At 43.1% G+C, this 17,276-nt stretch overlaps 1 protein-coding gene across 2 annotated transcripts in view; it reads right to left on the bottom strand.

Moving 5' to 3' along the window:
* Nucleotides 1-6,995, bottom strand: part of ERCC6L2 (ERCC excision repair 6 like 2) — an 84,295-nt gene extending 77,300 nt beyond the window's left edge. Inside the window, exons 1-2 of one of the 2 annotated variants that reach the window (XM_089490924.1) lie at nucleotides 6,933-6,995; nucleotides 3,587-3,646 (exon numbers count right to left, since the gene is read on the bottom strand). The gene's annotated coding sequence lies outside the window, so the exon portion shown is untranslated. Of the gene's footprint in view, nucleotides 1-3,586; nucleotides 3,647-6,896 lie in introns of both variants that reach the window. The other variant, XM_089490918.1, reaches the window with a different exon arrangement.
* Nucleotides 6,996-17,276: the final 10,281 nt, after the last annotated feature.

The raw sequence follows: 17,276 nt of genomic DNA, 5'->3' as shown, positions 1-17,276 counted from the left end.
CCATGCCTCTTGTCACTGAAAGCCAAAAAACCATCTTAATTTTAATAAAACTGGGCACAGGGTTGCATGCATCCAGGATAAGCAATATAAAGTCATTGCAAACTGTCCATGCTAGAGCCTTTGTGTCATTCACCAAGCTATACCCACATCAGTAGTGCCAGTGCCATCTGCAGCAACAGCATAGATGGCATCTCATTGGCACCACGACTACTTATGCAACTCTTGAGAGCTGTTATACTCACACAGTATCCCATAGGTAAGCTGGAAGAAGATCCTAACAGGCACAGCTAAACAATATCAGAGCACACATCTGCATATAAAGTGTGCATCACAAGATTTTCTTTATTCCCTTATATCTTCAGGCATGCATGAGAAATGGTTTGGATTCCAACATAAGTAAACTTAAAGAAGTATGTAGAAGGTACATTTTCTCATCTCAAGCAAAAAATGTGACAATTATATGTTGTCAAGGTGTGCATTTTGTCAAAATGTTGGTGCTGTTGTTGCTCTGTTAAGAGGGTATGGATGAATATTCATGCAAGTAGGCCTCTCCTCCCTCCGGCCATGTGGGCTCTGAGAGACAAAGAGCCACAAAGTCCAGGAAATTAAATTCTATTAGCAACACAAAAAGATACTTCCTTTCAGGTCCAGAACGTCTTAGTCCTTTGTTGTGAGGCTACCAGCTTGACAAAGTGCAGGCCTGTGAATAACGTTGGCCCTTAGCACACGTGAGACTGGAACTCAAATCCAGAGCCAATCCGAAGCGAAGAAGAAGCAGTCAATTTGAATCCAAGGCAATTCACGTGATGCACTTTCACACATGAAGAACGAAATTGTGGTAATTACAGGGTCAAAACGAAATGAGTGCACATTGTTTTACCACACCGGTACATACCATGCGGATTCAACAATTCAAACCGGCACCCTTGCGCATGCTCAGTGGGGGTCTGAATGCATCGAGAACCTTTGCACTTCCGGGGTGAAGAAGGGGGCCACTTCCTGGTTCCAGTTTCACATGAATGCTAGCCTCATGGGAATGAGCTTCTTCATGTTTCCTCTTCCCTTCTAATTTATTCCCCGAAACATCCGAATGTGCCATCCTTGCCAGCCCCCCAAACCCTGCCGGCATCATCAAAACGTGCCCTCTTTGACAGTCCTCCATTCCTCCCTGAAACATCCAGCACTCTTTCTATGGGCTTTGGAGTCCGTTTTATCATCCTAACCAGCAGCCGTTTCTATGGGCTTTGGATTCAGATTTCCATCCATGCTCCTGGGACCTCTCTGTCAGATTTCCCTCCATGCCCCCTCCCTATCAGATTTCCCTACATTCCCCCACCTGCTTCCTGCAAACTGTCCTGGCTCAGTGCTATGGAATTCTGGGAACTGTAGTGTTGTGAGACATTGAGCCTTCTCTGCCAGAGAGCTCTGGTGCCTCAGCAAACGAATAACTTATTATTATTATTATTATTATTATTATTTTAAAAACATGTTTGGTTTTTGTTTTTATTATAATTATTATAACTATTCTCCATGCTCCCTAAAGTACCACCTCCCTGAATCCAATCCACTCTCCTTCTCTCTGTAACAGTTGCCTTCTCTTAGCTTGCATCTTCACTGGGGAAATAATCTGGTTTGACTCCACTTTAACTGTCCTGGCTCAGTGCTGTGGAATTCTGGGAGTTGGAGCTTGTTGTGGGGTCCTTAGCTCGAGGTTATGGAATTCTGGGAGTTGGAGTTGCTCCCCCCCAGCCTCTGATGGCCCCCTCCGTTGCTCCCATCTCTCCCCCCAGCCTCCTGTTTCATTCCCTTCATCCCTGTCAGCTACATCCAAACGTCAATTCTTGAAGGAGCACCGGAAGCAAATCGGGCAAAATTACAGCGCTGCATCATGGAAAATGTGGGACCTTAGAGGTTTGGGGGGTCTACTAGGACGGAAGTAAAGTTGCATTCCACACCAGACCAATTCAGATTGAAATCAAAGTGAGCTTGGAAACAATTTTTGTGAATTCACTTGTTACCGAATTCACCAAAATGAGAAATCACTTCGGATTCACTGTGGATGCACCTCGTAACGACCCCCCCCCCCACCACAGAAAGCAATCATGTGTGATAATACATCACTTTATCACGTGAATTCACATCGTTGGACCTGCAGTGGCTTCGGATCAGAGCTGCAAAAACCTCCGTGGGATAAACACCTTAGTCATGTTTTTCTTTCTTCTGTAGGATTTTTAACACCTTTGCCTGATGAAGATGTCAGAGGAACTTCAAGCTTGCAACATGTATTTTGTGCATTTTCATGGATCAAAAATCTTTTGTGGATTTTGGATGTTATTGTACATTGACTATGTTGTTTACAAATAATGGAACGTATAGATCAACATTTGAAGGGTCACAAGCTGCCCAACTGTGCTTCAAGAAAAGTCAACTGTGAAGGAATAGTAATAATGGTAATAATGAAGGCAATTAATGTGTTCAGTGCAGATCGTGCACCCAAGTCAGAAGGCACAAAACATACACACAAGAGCCATAATCCACTTTGGAGAGACCGCTTTAACTGCCCTGGCTCAGTGCTATTAGGGAACGTTGGGAATTGTAGTCTTATTGTGGCACCAGAGCTCTCTCTGGCAGAGAAGGCTCAATGTCTCGCAGAACTACGTTTCCCACAATTCCCTAGCACTGAGCCAGAGCAGTTAAAGGGGTCTATAAAGTGGATTACTAGTCTTAGTTCAAGGGTGTGTTTTGCTCTTAAAGGGGCTGCGTCGCGGCCTAGTGGGGACCAAGGACGAAGCCTTCAGTCAGGAAAACAAAATGGGCGCCAAGTGGGCCAGAAGGAAGGGAAGCCCCGCAACTCACGCTCTCGCTCGATCAAGGGCGCATGCGCGCACGCACCCTTCAGAAACGGCCGCAGTTGCCGAACGTTCCGAGATTTCACCCCCGGCGGCGGCGGCGCCGGCTTCCTTCAACGAGCCAGCACCAAGTCTCGCGAGAATGGCGGTCTCCGAACGAGAACAGGGCCCTGTGTAGCTTTCGGGATATCCTCACTCACTATAGCGACTCTCACTGATGAATGTTTACGCTTGGGCGCCATTTTGGTTTCCCTTCTAACCTTCCATACTGAAGGGAGCATTGACCAGCCCCCCTCAGTTGGAAGCATACAAGGATTTAACATATCCTGAGGCAACTAGTGTGTCCCCCTTCGCCATCCCGCCACACAATAATAATGGCAGTGTTCCCACAATAATAATAATAATAAATTAGTTCTACATCTCAAGTCTGCATTGGTTTCCTAAATCTATTCCTATTGGAAGAAATTACAGTGGCAGCTTCATTAAACTGGTGGTGAATGGATTACAAGTAAATTGAAATGGGAGAGGAAACCAATCTCTTCTTTAATATATTTATTTTGGTATTTTGAAGCCACCTTCTAGACTAAGGTCACCAAATGCAGCAAATAAAACAAAAGATTGAAGTAATTATAATAGAACTGTAATATTTAAAGATAGGGGGAAAAAGCCATAAATCAGCATTAAAAAAAATTCAACAGCCTCAGCAATAAAACATCGATAAAACACTCTCCACCTACCTTGGTAGCATTAATTGCCTTTGCTGTAAGATATAGCAGTTTATTTTTTTGCTCGGTTTTCTGAAAGGATGAAGACAGATGTTATGGCATGGAATTTAATACATGTTAACTCTAATGCAATGCTATTTGAAATGGCAGTTTATGGGCCAGTCCTGGTCCATGAGTCATTGGCTGTCAGTTCAAAGTTTCCAGAAAAGAAACAAACAATTGCACATCTCTGGCTTTGCTTCGCAAACGAAGATTCAGGAAGGCCTCATCCCGCTCTTTGTACAAGCGCGTTGGTGACTAAAAAGGCCAATTCGGGATAAACAGGCCGGTTGCAGAAAGCACAGCAGAAAGTCTCCTTGGGTGATGTTTCCAGGTTGTGGTTCTTTCTGCGTTGTCGTTTCTCTTCGACGCTCGTCCGGCGTGAGCTTTCGAAGAAGGCTGCAGCGTCATGGATAGTGCGTCTCCATGCCTCCTGATGCGAGGCCAAGGAGGACCATTGTTGGTGATCTATCTGGCCAAGCCTGAGATGTTGTTTCAGGGAGTCCTTGTATCTCTTCTTTGGGGCGCCCCTCTTACGGTGACCCGTGGCGAGTTCACCATAGAATACTATTTTTGGGAGGCGATGGTCCTTCATCCTAAAAACGTGTCCTGCCCAGCGCAGCTGCGTCCTCAATAGCATGGCCTCAATGCTGGTGATCCCTGCTTGCTCAAGGACAGCAACATTTGTCACATAGTCAGTCCACTGTATATTTAGAATTGTGCGTAAACAGCGCTGATGAAGGCGTTCAAGGAGTCGTAGCTGTTGGCGATAGGTGACCCATGTTTCAGACCCGTAGAGGAGAAGAGACAGTACAATGGTTCTAAACACACTGATTTTTATGCTTTGCCTCAAGTGTTTGTTATGCAGAAAGAACCACAACCCAGAAACATCGCCCAAGGAGTCTTTCTGCTGTGCTTTCTGCAACCGGACTTGTTTATCTCAGATTGGCCTTTTTAGTCACCAACGCGTTTGTAGAAAGTGCAGGATGAGTCCTTCCTGAATCTTCATTCGCAAAGTAAAGCCAGAGAGATTATTATTATTGTTTTATTTGTCCTTTGCTATGTAAAAGCACTGTGCACACTTTACAGCACTCTTTTATAAATAAATGTTTATTTATTTATTTATTTATTTAGGTATTTATGTCCTGCCCTTCAGCCCGAATGGCTCTCAGGGCGGCTTACAATTATTATTTTTAATCCGACAGTTCCCTGCCCTCAGGCTTACAATCTAAAAGACACGAAACAAAAGGAGGAGGGAACAGTAGTGGGGAGGGGATCAGGTCCGGCATTTTTCTCTCCCTCTGAGGCCTGGACCAAGGCAGATGAAAAGGAGGGAGGGCTCTTCTTCCAGGCTAGTCCTGATGGAGCTGGGCCTGCCTGGTCAACTCCCTAATAGGCCAAAAGATGACAGTTATGCAGGGAGGAGTCTCTTCTTCCAGGTGTAATTGTTATTTTGTTTGCTGTTACCTGCCTCGATCATCAAAAAGGGAGTGGTGGGATATAAATAAATAAGTATATTATTATTATTATTATTATTGAGAGTTTAGGGCAAGAATGCAAGCAGCAGATCAATGCATTGTGAATTACCCATATTTGTGTCCTCTTCTTTAAATTGAAAATGGACATTAAAGCTGTGCTTAACAGGCTATGCAATGTGGGAGACTGGCCCTTACTTTTTTTCCGGTGTTCCAGCAAACCGGCACTAAATTTGCACATTATGTGTAAATAATGTGCATTTATTTACGCTACCATACAGATGGTAGCCTGTTTAACTTAAGCTGCCTGAGGGCCCGCACTAAGACTCTAAACTATCTAGTCCGTGAGCTGCTTTTTGCTGACGACGCTGCCCTCGTTGCCCATACGGAAGCAGCTCTGCAGCGCCTCACATCTTGTTTTGCAACAGCTGCAGAGCTCTTTGGGCTGGAAGTCAGCCTCAAGAAAAGGAAGTTCTCTACCAGCCGGCACCTCAGGAAGAACACTACCATCCCCACATCACCATAGGCACATCTGTGCTTAAGTCCGTCCAGCAGTTCACCTACTTGGGAAGCATCATCTCCTCAGATGCCAAGATTGATAAAGAGATCGATCACAGACTGGCAAAGGCATATATCGCATTCGGAAGGCTTCACAAAAGAGTCTGGAGTAACAAACACTTGAGGCGAAGCACAAAAATCAGTGTGTTTAGAGCCATTGTACTGTCTCTTCTCCTCTATGGGTCTGAAACATGGGTCACCTATCGCCAACAGCTACGACTCCTTGAACGCCTTCATCAGCGCTGTTTACGCACAATTCTAAATATACACTGGACTGACTATGTGACAAATGTTGCTGTCCTCGAGCAAGCAGGGATCACCAGCATTGAGGCCATGCTATTGAGGACGCAGCTGCGCTGGGCAGGACACGTTTTTAGGATGAAGGACCATCGCCTCCCAAAAATAGTATTCTATGGTGAACTCGCCACGGGTCACCGTAAGAGGGGCGCCCCAAAGAAGAGATACAAGGACTCCCTGAAACAACATCTCAGGCTTGGCCAGATAGATCACCAACAATGGTCCTCCTTGGCCTCGCATCAGGAGGCATGGAGACGCACTATCCATGACGCTGCAGCCTTCTTCGAAAGCTCACGCCGGACGAGCGTCGAAGAGAAACGACAACGCAGAAAGAACCACAAATAATAATGATAATAATAATAATAATAAGGAAAATAAGGAAAATAAAATAAAAACCTGCCAAGCAGCGTACAATCTAAAAACAACAACATTACACGGTTAAAATATACCTGAAATAACACTAAGCAGTGTACAATAAAAACAAAGTATGCAGCAGATTAGCATGAGCTAATAAATACTTTGGGGAGGGAGGGGGATTTAATTGATGGTAATAATGAAGGCAATTAATGTGTTCAGTGCAGATCGTGCACCCAAGTCAGAAGGCACAAAACATACACACAAGAGCCATAATCCACTTTGGAGAGACCGCTTTAACTGCCCTGGCTCAGTGCTATTAGGGAACGTTGGGAATTGTAGTCTTATTGTGGCACCAGAGCTCTCTCTGGCAGAGAAGGCTCAATGTCTCGCAGAACTACGTTTCCCACAATTCCCTAGCACTGAGCCAGAGCAGTTAAAGGGGTCTATAAAGTGGATTACTAGTCTTAGTTCAAGGGTGTGTTTTGCTCTTAAAGGGGCTGCGTCGCGGCCTAGTGGGGACCAAGGACGAAGCCTTCAGTCAGGAAAACAAAATGGGCGCCAAGTGGGCCAGAAGGAAGGGAAGCCCCGCAACTCACGCTCTCGCTCGATCAAGGGCGCATGCGCGCATGCACCCTTCAGAAACGGCCGCAGTTGCCGAACGTTCCGAGATTTCACCCCCGGCGGCGGCGGCGCCGGCTTCCTTCAACGAGCCAGCACCAAGTCTCGCGAGAATGGCGGTCTCCGAACGAGAACAGGGCCCTGTGTAGCTTTCGGGATATCCTCACTCACTATAGCGACTCTCACTGATGAATGTTTACGCTTGGGCGCCATTTTGGTTTCCCTTCTAACCTTCCATACTGAAGGGAGCATTGACCAGCCCCCCTCAGTTGGAAGCATACAAGGATTTAACATATCCTGAGGCAACTAGTGTGTCCCCCTTCGCCATCCCGCCACACAATAATAATGGCAGTGTTCCCACAATAATAATAATAATAAATTAGTTCTACATCTCAAGTCTGCATTGGTTTCTTTAGCTATGGTCCTAGCTCTAAAGCAGTGGTTCTCAACCTTTGGGTCTCCAGATGCTTTGGACTTCAATTCCCAGAAGTCCCAGTTAGTATGGTCACTGTTCAGGAATTCTGGGAGTTGGAGTCTCAAAAAAAATCTAGAGAAACAAAGGTTGAGAAGCACTGCTGTAAGTGGTTCCCAAACTCTGCTCCTCCAGATCTTTTGGACTTCAACTCCCAGAAACCTCAGCCAGCCTTGCCCAACTGTCAGGAATTCTGGGAAGCAAAGTCCAAAAAAAATCTAGAGGACCAAAGTTTGGGAATCACTGATGAGTCTAAAGGAAGGAAACCAGATATGAATTGAGAGGACTAGGCGAGCAACTGTTGCGATATAGACGCTGGTGGTTTCTCTTTTAAGGAGACGGTGCTCCAGTTTTTGTTATATGCTTGGGTTAGTTTAGTTTTGGGCTGTGTTTTGGACTGCAGGAATGATCCGATTTGACACCGCTTGAACTTCCAGGGCCCCATGCTATGGAATTCTGGGTATTCACTTCCCAGAATTCCATAGCATGGAGCCCTGGCTGTTCAAGTGGTATCAAACCAGATTATTCCTGCAGTGAGGACATAGCCTTTGCTGGCCCAGAACAGTCTTGCTGCAGAGGTATCAGGAACAGCAACATGACATAGAACAGTTGCAATTCACACACACCCAAACACACACACACCCCGAATCGATCATTCCAATCCAGATTGTAGGGTCTGGTCTTGAGCATCCTGTTTCCATTAGTGCCCTCCCTTTCTTCTTTTAATTCAGTTTTCGTGAGTGATTTCTAGGCAGCAGGAGGCCAAGGTGCAAGTTCTCCAGGTTTTTTTTTCCCTGGGGGAGGGGGGGGGGTTGCTCAGCTACAGACTAAAAAGGAAAGGCTTTGTACAAATTTCCACTTCTGGTAGGAGAGCAGTAGCTGAACCATAATTTGCAAGACTTAATTGATTTGTTGCTGCAATTTACCACGGCTTTCCGGGGATTTATGCCTTTGCTTTGTTAGCTTCCCCCATCCATCTCCCAGTCTCTGTAATGCCAGGGGTCACCCTCTACACCAGTGGTCCCCTTTAAGAGATTTTGGACTTCAGCTCCCAGAAACCATAGCCATGTTGGTCAATAGCGTGGGATTCTGGGAGCGGAGGTCCAAAATCCCTTAAAAGCACAGTTTGGGGACCACTGCTCTACACTGAATCCACGTTCTAGATAAAAGCCAGTTTGTTGCTGTGTGCCTTTAAATTACAGGCTTTTCTAAGCCTCAGAGTGTGTGACATGCCCACGATCTGTGGATTTCTATGGTGGAATGGGGATTCAAACCATTTTATTTATTTATTTATTTCATTTGATTTCTATCCTGCCTTTCTCCCCAAAGGTACCCAAGGCGGCTCACAGATAAAACCTTTAAAATTGTTATAAAATTCAAACAATTAAAAACATGTACACTCATCACTCCATATTTGCAGATTTGATATTTACAGGATTTGATTATTCACGGATTTGATTAATATGTCCTCTCTAGGAATATCTAGGTCCTCCAGTGCAACTCTGTGGTCACCTTTAACCAAAAGTTGCACTGAAAGACCTAGCGCAGTGATGGTGAACCTTTTCGAGGCCAAGTGCCCAAACTGCAACCCAAAACCCACTTATTTATTGCAAAGTGCCATGTCCCTCTGGCTTTCTAGTAACAAACTCTGGCAAACTCTGTGCTGGGACGATGGCACATGTGCCCACAGAGAGGGCTCTGAGTGCCACCTCTGGCACGCGTGCCATAGGTTCGCCATCAATGACCTAGAGATCCCTAGAGTAGAGAGAATACTCTACTAGGACTTTGTAGTTCCTCCAGCACAGTTCTATGGCCAGAGAGGTGTCCTTCTCTCAGGTAAAAACAGGGTGTTTTTGTTATTTGCGTTTTTTCCATATTCACGGGGGTCTTGTGCCCCTAACCCTAGCGAATATAGAGAGACAAGTGTATATATAAAATCACATAAAATATACACAATATAAAATATAAAATATAATATAAACTCACATAAAATATACACAAGTTAAAAACAGACTAAAAACCCACCTGTTCCATAAAACCACCCTGCTATGCATCATTTACAGAAAGCCTGCTGGCATAAAAATGTTTTTACTTGGCAGCAAAAGGCCAGCAGGGAGGGGGCCAGCCTAGCCTCCCAAGGAAGGGCATTCCAGAGTCAGTCCAACGCACAAACCACTATGCCAAGCTGTAAGCTAGAGTAAATGTACCTTATTGCATCTTCCTGTGGAAATGACAAAAGAAGAATCCCTTTATTTCACCTTGATCTGGAAGCAGGCCCTTTAGCATAATGCTTAATGATATCACCAGAGGTTGTCCCTAGATCTCAGGTTTTAGTCTACAAACCTTAGGGCCTGGTGCAATCCTGAATTGGCAACATTAACTTTAGTCACAGGCTAGTGAAAATGCTACACCTCTAGAATTTCTGTCTCCTCTGAAATGCACAAAATATTTCAACATGTGAAGTCGAAGGCTTTCATGGTCAGCATCCATAGTTTTTTGTGGGTTTTTCAGGTTATGTGGCCATGTTCTATAAGAGTTTATTCCTGATGTTTCACCAGCATTTGTGGCTGGCATCTTCAAAGATATTTCAACAACAATTCAATATGCTGATCTGATCCAGTGGCGTTAATGGTAGTGCGAGGAGTGTGGACCGGACAAGGTAACATCCTAAGAGGTGTCTGCCTTTGGGGAAAAAGCAGGCTGTGATACTCACCTGTGTCCCATTAAAATGCTGAAGGGATGGTGTGAGTGAGGTGACGTTCACTGCTGCTGAACCAAGAAACCCCCCCCCCCAAAAAAAAAAAAACTACCTGTGCATTTTGTCTTTGTGGCCTAAATGTAGAATTTTGCCCCTGGTGAATTTAATTTTATTAATTTCAGCCCAGTGTTGTAGTTTATCAAGGCCCTTTTGAATTCTGTCCTTATCTTGCACTGTATTCGTTACCCCTCCTAGTTTTGAATCATCTGCAAATTTGATAAGGTTTACCTTCACCCCATCATCTAATTCATTGATTTAAAAAATACTGAAGAACATCAGCCGCAGTGCAGAACCCTCTGGCACTCCACTTGGGCCCTTCTTCCAATTTGAAGCACATTCACAACACTTTGAACAGGGTTCCTAACTAATTATGGATCCATCTAACAGTCTTTTCATCTTTTCCAAATTTAGTCAGTTTGCTAATCAAAATATAATGGGAAACTTTATCAAATGCATTGACATCAACAGCAATCCCACCATCTGTTAAACTAGTGCCCTGATCCAAAAAAGACGTAAGATTAGTTTGGAAAAATTTGTTTTTACAAACCCATGGTACCTCCTAATAATCACTGCATTGTCATCAAGATACTTGCAGACAGACTCCTGTATAATCTGTTCTAATATTTTTCCTGGTATTATGGTCAGACTAACTGGACTGTAATTTCCTGGATCTTCTTCTTCTTCTTCTTCTTCTTCTTTTGCCTTTGTTGAAGAGAAGGACAATGTTTGCTTCTCTACAGTCCTCTGGCTGCTCACCCATTCTCCACGATTTCTCAGAAAGTATGGCAAGTGGTTCTGCAAGTATATCAGCAAGTTCTTTCAATAACCTGGGATGCAGTTCATCTAGTCCTACAGATTTGAACTCATTTAGGTCTGAAACTTGAATTCCTTGCCAAAGTATCTGCAGATTCATGGAAGAGAACACAGTTGCCTCCAAAGGGGATGGGGAAGTCTTATGATCTTAATCAGAAAATTCTGAAATCATCCACATATGTGCACATCCACCACAAAATATACTCAAAATACAAGGATATCTCTACATGTTCCCTCAAAAGTACATGTGAGAAGCAGCACAGTACAAATGCTCAATTTATATAATCATATTTATTCAAGCATAAGAAGGATATGTTTACTTAAAGTAGCATGGTCAGAAAGTTCTGCAAACATTCATTATATATCCTTTTGTATGTCATTATAACAGCAACACATATCAACACACTCCATACACACACACTTACACCATGTCCCATATAGCAAAAACATGTACATACCAGCCATACCGATACAAAAACATAAAGATGAACCCCACTCACACTAATTTCCAATCATCCTCACACATGGGTGACATCTCTGTGGTGCCCTTCTCATCCTCACATTGGCTTCTCCCCACTTTTGTGCTGCCTCTCCTTTATGGTTTCTCCTTCCATTTACATGCACATTGTTCCTCATCATTTTCACTGACCTCAGTCTTTGTTGAATGAAATGGACGGATGCTGTTTATGCTGCTGTCCTGGGCAGACACTGGAAGTGGCAAGGAGTTCCCATATATGGTTATAGAAAGAGCATTCTTTATGAATGCCCTGTCTTGTCTGCCTCCTCTGCTATTTCCTTGGGCCAATGTTCTGTGCATACACAGACATTACATTAAAGAAGGAAGCAGGGGGGTGGGGTGGGGTGCAGAGGAAACATGTTGTAGTGTGCTGTCACACACCATTGAATTTCAGTTTTTGAGTAAGGTCAGGAAACAAGGAGAGGCACAGGGGTGGCTGTCTCCCTCATCCATAATATAAAGACACTTCTTTATGCAGCAGAATAAAGACCTAACTCCAGTTCTAGCTAAATGTGCATGTAGTAGGGCTGGGAGTCATGCATTTGTTGAACTGCAACTCCTACAAGCTATAGCCAGGATAGCCAGTGGTAAATATTGCTGGGAGATGCCATCCAACAACATCTGGACAACTGCATGATTCCTATTGCTGGTCTATAGGACTCTTTAGAATAGGAAGAAAGTGACAAGTGCCCACAATATCCACATATTTTGCAATAGCCAGCATGGTGTAATGGTTTGAGCATTAGACTATGACTTTGGAGACCAGAGTTCATTTCTCTGCTTGGCCACGGAAACCCAGTGAGTGACCTTGGGCAAGTCACACACTCTCAGCCCCCGAAAACCCAGTGATTGAGTCACCTTAGGTTTGCCACAAGTTGGAAATGACTTGAAGGTACACAACAACAAAGTGGGTTTTAAAATCTATCCATTCCTGAGCATAAGATAACATTGTTTTCTTTGGAGTTTGTTTGGTCGGTCGGTCTGGTTTTTGCATTCTTGTAAAACTTTTTTTCAAAAAAAGAAAAGAAAAGAAACATCTTGGTTGAGCTGATATAACCTAGGCAAGCCCACACTTATGAAAGGTGTGCCAAGGTGGTCCTACAGATCCTGTTGGATTCCAGTTCCCATTGGCCTTTGCCATCCTAGCCAACAATGGGCAGTGCTGTGAGTTTGGGCCCCAAAAATACATCTGAAGGTGTGCGTGATTTTCATGCATCCTGTAATACATGTATAGATGTTCTCTATAAATGTTTATTCAGAAATTTATTGCAATATGTTCAATGAGGCTTCCAGGCATATGATTGTATGCTTGATCTGTAAGAGCCTACACAGTACTCTAGTTTTTGCAGCTCTTGTGGTGCTAACAAAATTTAAAATTTAGCCTTATAAAACGTTTTAGTCTGAATGAGCAAAAAGTAGACTCACCTACCAATGAACGACTAACTAGCTTCTGGTGCCTTACATACAAGCTAGCTCTTCATTGCTGAGTCTCTCACAAGAATATTGGAGTTGGCGGATCTTAGTCTGGTGTATTAAGATACAGTGGGACCTCAGGATCTGCAAACTTAACATCCACAGATTTAAGCATCCGCGGATGGCAAGCTCTCATTGTCCCCAATAGTGGTGCTTTCACACGGCCACATGACCACTAGGGAAGCCCCCAGTGTCCCCAGTGGTGGTGCATGCACATGGTTGCACCACCATTAGGGAAAGTGAGACTTCAAGCGAAGTCCTGTTGTCCCTAATAATAATAATAATAATAATAATAATAATTTGTTTTATTTATATACCGCTATTCCAAAGATCATAGCGGTGATAATAGCGGCACAACCACATGCACGCACCGCATTGAGGACTAGGGTGTGGTACAGACCGCCCCAAAGGGCCAGCCTGCGCCCACCCCTTTTTGCTTAGGATTGGGGCCAGGGCAGCCTCACTCACAGCCCTGCGGCCCCAATCCGCCTTTTTTCCAAAATGCCGCTTCTCTGTGGTCTAGAAAAGGGGTGTCCTTGAGGCTTCGTGCCCGGGAGCCACAGCCATGGGAGAAAGGGGCTGCCCAGGCCTTTTCTCCTCAGCATTGTTCCCGCAGCCGTTTGGTTGTCACGGGAATGATACACATGATAAAAAGGAGATCCGTTTCGGAGCTCCTTCCTGCGCCGCAGCCAGGTCACTGTAAACGGCCTGGGCCGGTGCGGAGACATCACACACAAACCGTTCCGTTTGGACACGATGCATGCATTATATCATCGTTACGTGCTCCATGTGGATGGCACTGCGTAATGAGGCGCCGTCTACACATACTAGGGTTAGGGAGCGTGCGGTTGGTGCATGTTCTCCTACCCTAGTTTCAATGTGAGTACACCGCTTTATGGCGGTCTGTACCGTGCCAATGGGACTTGAGCATCTACAGATTTTGGTATCCACGAGGGGGCTGGAACAGATCCCCCACGGATACCAAGGTCCCATTGTACTTGTATTGCACCTAAACTAAACTGCAAACTCAAAATTGCATAAAGACTGAAGTTATTCTAGAATGATGTGGACTAGCAGGTTTATTGGGATATGTGAATTTTGAACAGCAATTAACTGCTAAACAGTATTTGTCCCCTATAGGCTATTTAAAACACTGAACTTGAGGTCCTGTGATTCCATGAAGCCTCATGTTACATGCTAGGGAAGGATAGTGATTCAACATCCTTACTTTAAGAATAAATAATTTTATATCTCACTTCCCTATCAATTTAAATTATCATTCTTATCAAATTATAGCTCTTTCTGAGCTCTTAATCTACATGGTGTGCTGTCATTCTTCTTCTCACAACACCAATCAGGTAAGGTCGCTACACTGTTGTGACTGCCCAGAATCAGACGCTGAGCTTTTTGCCTTGCTTAGAATGTGAATACTTCCACCCATGTAGGATCAGCATGACTGGAAAAGTGCATAACAGTTATTTTGTTTACTCTTCCTATTTCTGAGTACTACAGTGCTAAATCAACCTTTGCCTTCAGTTTCCCATTCATAAAACTGAATATTAAAAATGTATTTTAAGAAAACTGCTTTGAGGTCCAGCAAAATTAAAATTCAAAATTCTTCAGAAACTATTGGCAGTCATGTTGCATAATACACAATTAAAGAAAATGTATGTGTCACATATTCACAGCACTCAAGGTTCGTGAGAATTATCCCACCAATATGATTTACAGCAATAAACCGAACATGCATTCTCTCTATTCCCTGTACAGATTTCCAGTTCCAAATATAGCTACTTGATCTGTTTGCTTATGCAGAAGACCATGGCCTTAACAAATCTATGAAAGATGGTTTATAGCTGGGTAATCCTCTGAATATGAACCATCAGAATATTATTGAAGTACACAGAAAAATCTATTCCTATTTCCAGATGCCTGTCATGGAATCATGGGAGGTGGTTCAAAAATTAAATGTAATATAGTACCGTACATATAAATTGGTACCAGCCAATATAAACAGTTTGAAATCTGATTACGTACATTTCAGAGGAATGATCCATGAAGTATTCTCTTTGTTAAATGTGAGCTGTGAACACAGGACAGTATTTAATACAAGATCAAGACCAAACAAGCAATGGGAGTTTGGCCCTTCCCTTGAAAAATAATAAAATATTTTCTCTACATGGTACCTTAGATACCAGAGGGACTGGGGGCTGCATACTTTAGAAAGAGTTCTACATTTTTGACCCTTGGTGACCAGAAGAATTCTCTGTGTACATATAGTATATTGAATATATAACTATAACTTATCTATAGTTTCAATCTGAGGAGCAGTTGTTTTGAGCTGCTTCTTTCTATTGTTTGTATTGTTCATTTAAAGTATTTTATTGGGTATCTTGTTTTCTAAAGAGATGTGTAATTTAATCTTCTAAATGTGTTGTTTATGTAAGCTGTTTATGTACCAGAAAACCTGGATTCCTGTGAAGAAATAAATCAGTTATGATGATGGTTGACTTGTCATTGGATGCACTGTAGTATGAAAAAGCAGGAGTGTAGGGTATGTAGACCCAGGACATAATGCACACTTAGCACCTTAAACTAGGAAGTTATCTTTATGGGAAGGTGCATGCCTACCTTTTTGGCTGAATATAAAAGCAAGTAGTTGAGAGATTGTTGAGGTTTTCATAATGCAATTGCCCTGCCTAATTCAGAGAATTTTAAAGGCATTCCAAGTGACATCTCCCATTTGTTAATTTTCATATTCTATATATTTCTCCTACCTTTTTCCCCCAGAGAAAATCCATGAAAGAGGAAAATATGGAACAGCTGCATAAAGTTTTTAATCAGTAGTGCCCCTGGGCCGATACTCATGGGCATGAGCAAATGGATATGGCACTTCTAGGAAACTATGTAATGTCTGTGTCACTAGTCAGTCCTAAGCCTTGACTGTTAAATAATATGCAGTTTTATGATATATTTTACCAGCTCTGCCTTGTTTCAATAGAACCACTGTGTTGTGCCCAAGTGTTTTCATACTAATGGCTTGTTTCCAACTTGTGAACACCTCAAGGTGACTCCCTATCATGGGGTTTTCTTGGCAAAATTTGTTCAGAGGAGATTTGCCATTGCCTTCCCTTGAGACCGAGAGCGTGTGACTTGCCTAAGGACAACCAGTGAGTTTCTGTGACTGAGCTGGTATTTGAACCCTGGTCTCCTGAGTCATAGTTCAACACTCAAGCCAGTGCACCAGATTGGCTCTTAGGGATATGTGTGTGTGTGTGTGTATAATATTATATATACACACACACACATAGGAGAGCCAGCATGGTGTAATGGTTTGAGTGTTGGACTACATCAGGGGTCGGTTCCCAGCTTGTCCATGAAGCTCACTGGGTGACCTTGGGCATGTCCCAACAACATATGGAGGGTTGCATGATTTCTTCCCCAATCTATAGTAAGCTATTTGATGTTTTCTGAACAAGGGGCTTCACTAATTTTGAGAGTGAAAGTATGACAAGCCCAAGTAGTTGCAACTGCATGTTCCAAAAATGCACTATGGCGTGGGAGGGGTGTCTTTCAGTCTGAATAATCTGGAGAGTATTTGATTCCACAAGTGCTGTGAAGCATTGATTCATTTCCCCACTGTGTCTGTTTAATGGGTGACCTGAAGAAACTCTAAAATCTCGTCCTTAAATAAATATTGTCCATAAATGGATCATGTCAGCAACACTCAACTTACAAGGTTGCCTGGAATGAGACTGCATAATGATGCTTGTCAGCTCTGCAGGATTTGTAGCAGATATTTATGTGGAATGGTCCTTGTTGTTTTTTGAAAAGTATGTGAACACTTAAAGGACTAACTCAACAATCTCACATATATGGTTCCCCTGAATCAATGTAATTAATTATTCTTCAGAGAATTTTTTTTATTATGTGTTACTTATTCATTTTAATTTTTTATTTTTAAAAAGATTTTAAAAGCATGGTTTCAGGAACAGAATATTACTTTCCATCCGGCATAGCAGTTTCAAGAAAGGCTTTAAGGAGATTACAAATGAAGTTTTTGTGTTCAAGAATTCTGAGTAAATAAAACCATCACTTTATCAGATAACCCCAACTGCGCACTTGGTTCAAGGCTCTGTGTATGGTGATAAATAACAAGTAATATAATACAATGCACATTTAAACAAAGAAATAAAACAGAATGGATAATTGCTAGCTTTTTTGATTATCATTATTTCTTCTTTGTCTCAGTATGCCTTGGTGCAGCCCAGACCTTAGAAAAATTACTTCTTAGATGACAGCTCCCAGAATCCCGCAGCCAACTC

This window comes from Sceloporus occidentalis, unplaced genomic scaffold (assembly GCF_023333645.1).
Source record: "Sceloporus occidentalis isolate IW3139 unplaced genomic scaffold, rSceOcc1.0.p SCAF_1, whole genome shotgun sequence".
Classification (NCBI taxonomy): domain Eukaryota; kingdom Metazoa; phylum Chordata; class Lepidosauria; order Squamata; family Phrynosomatidae; genus Sceloporus; species Sceloporus occidentalis.
Note: the sequence above shows the minus strand (reverse complement) of the source record. Positions and strands in the feature narration are given on the sequence as shown.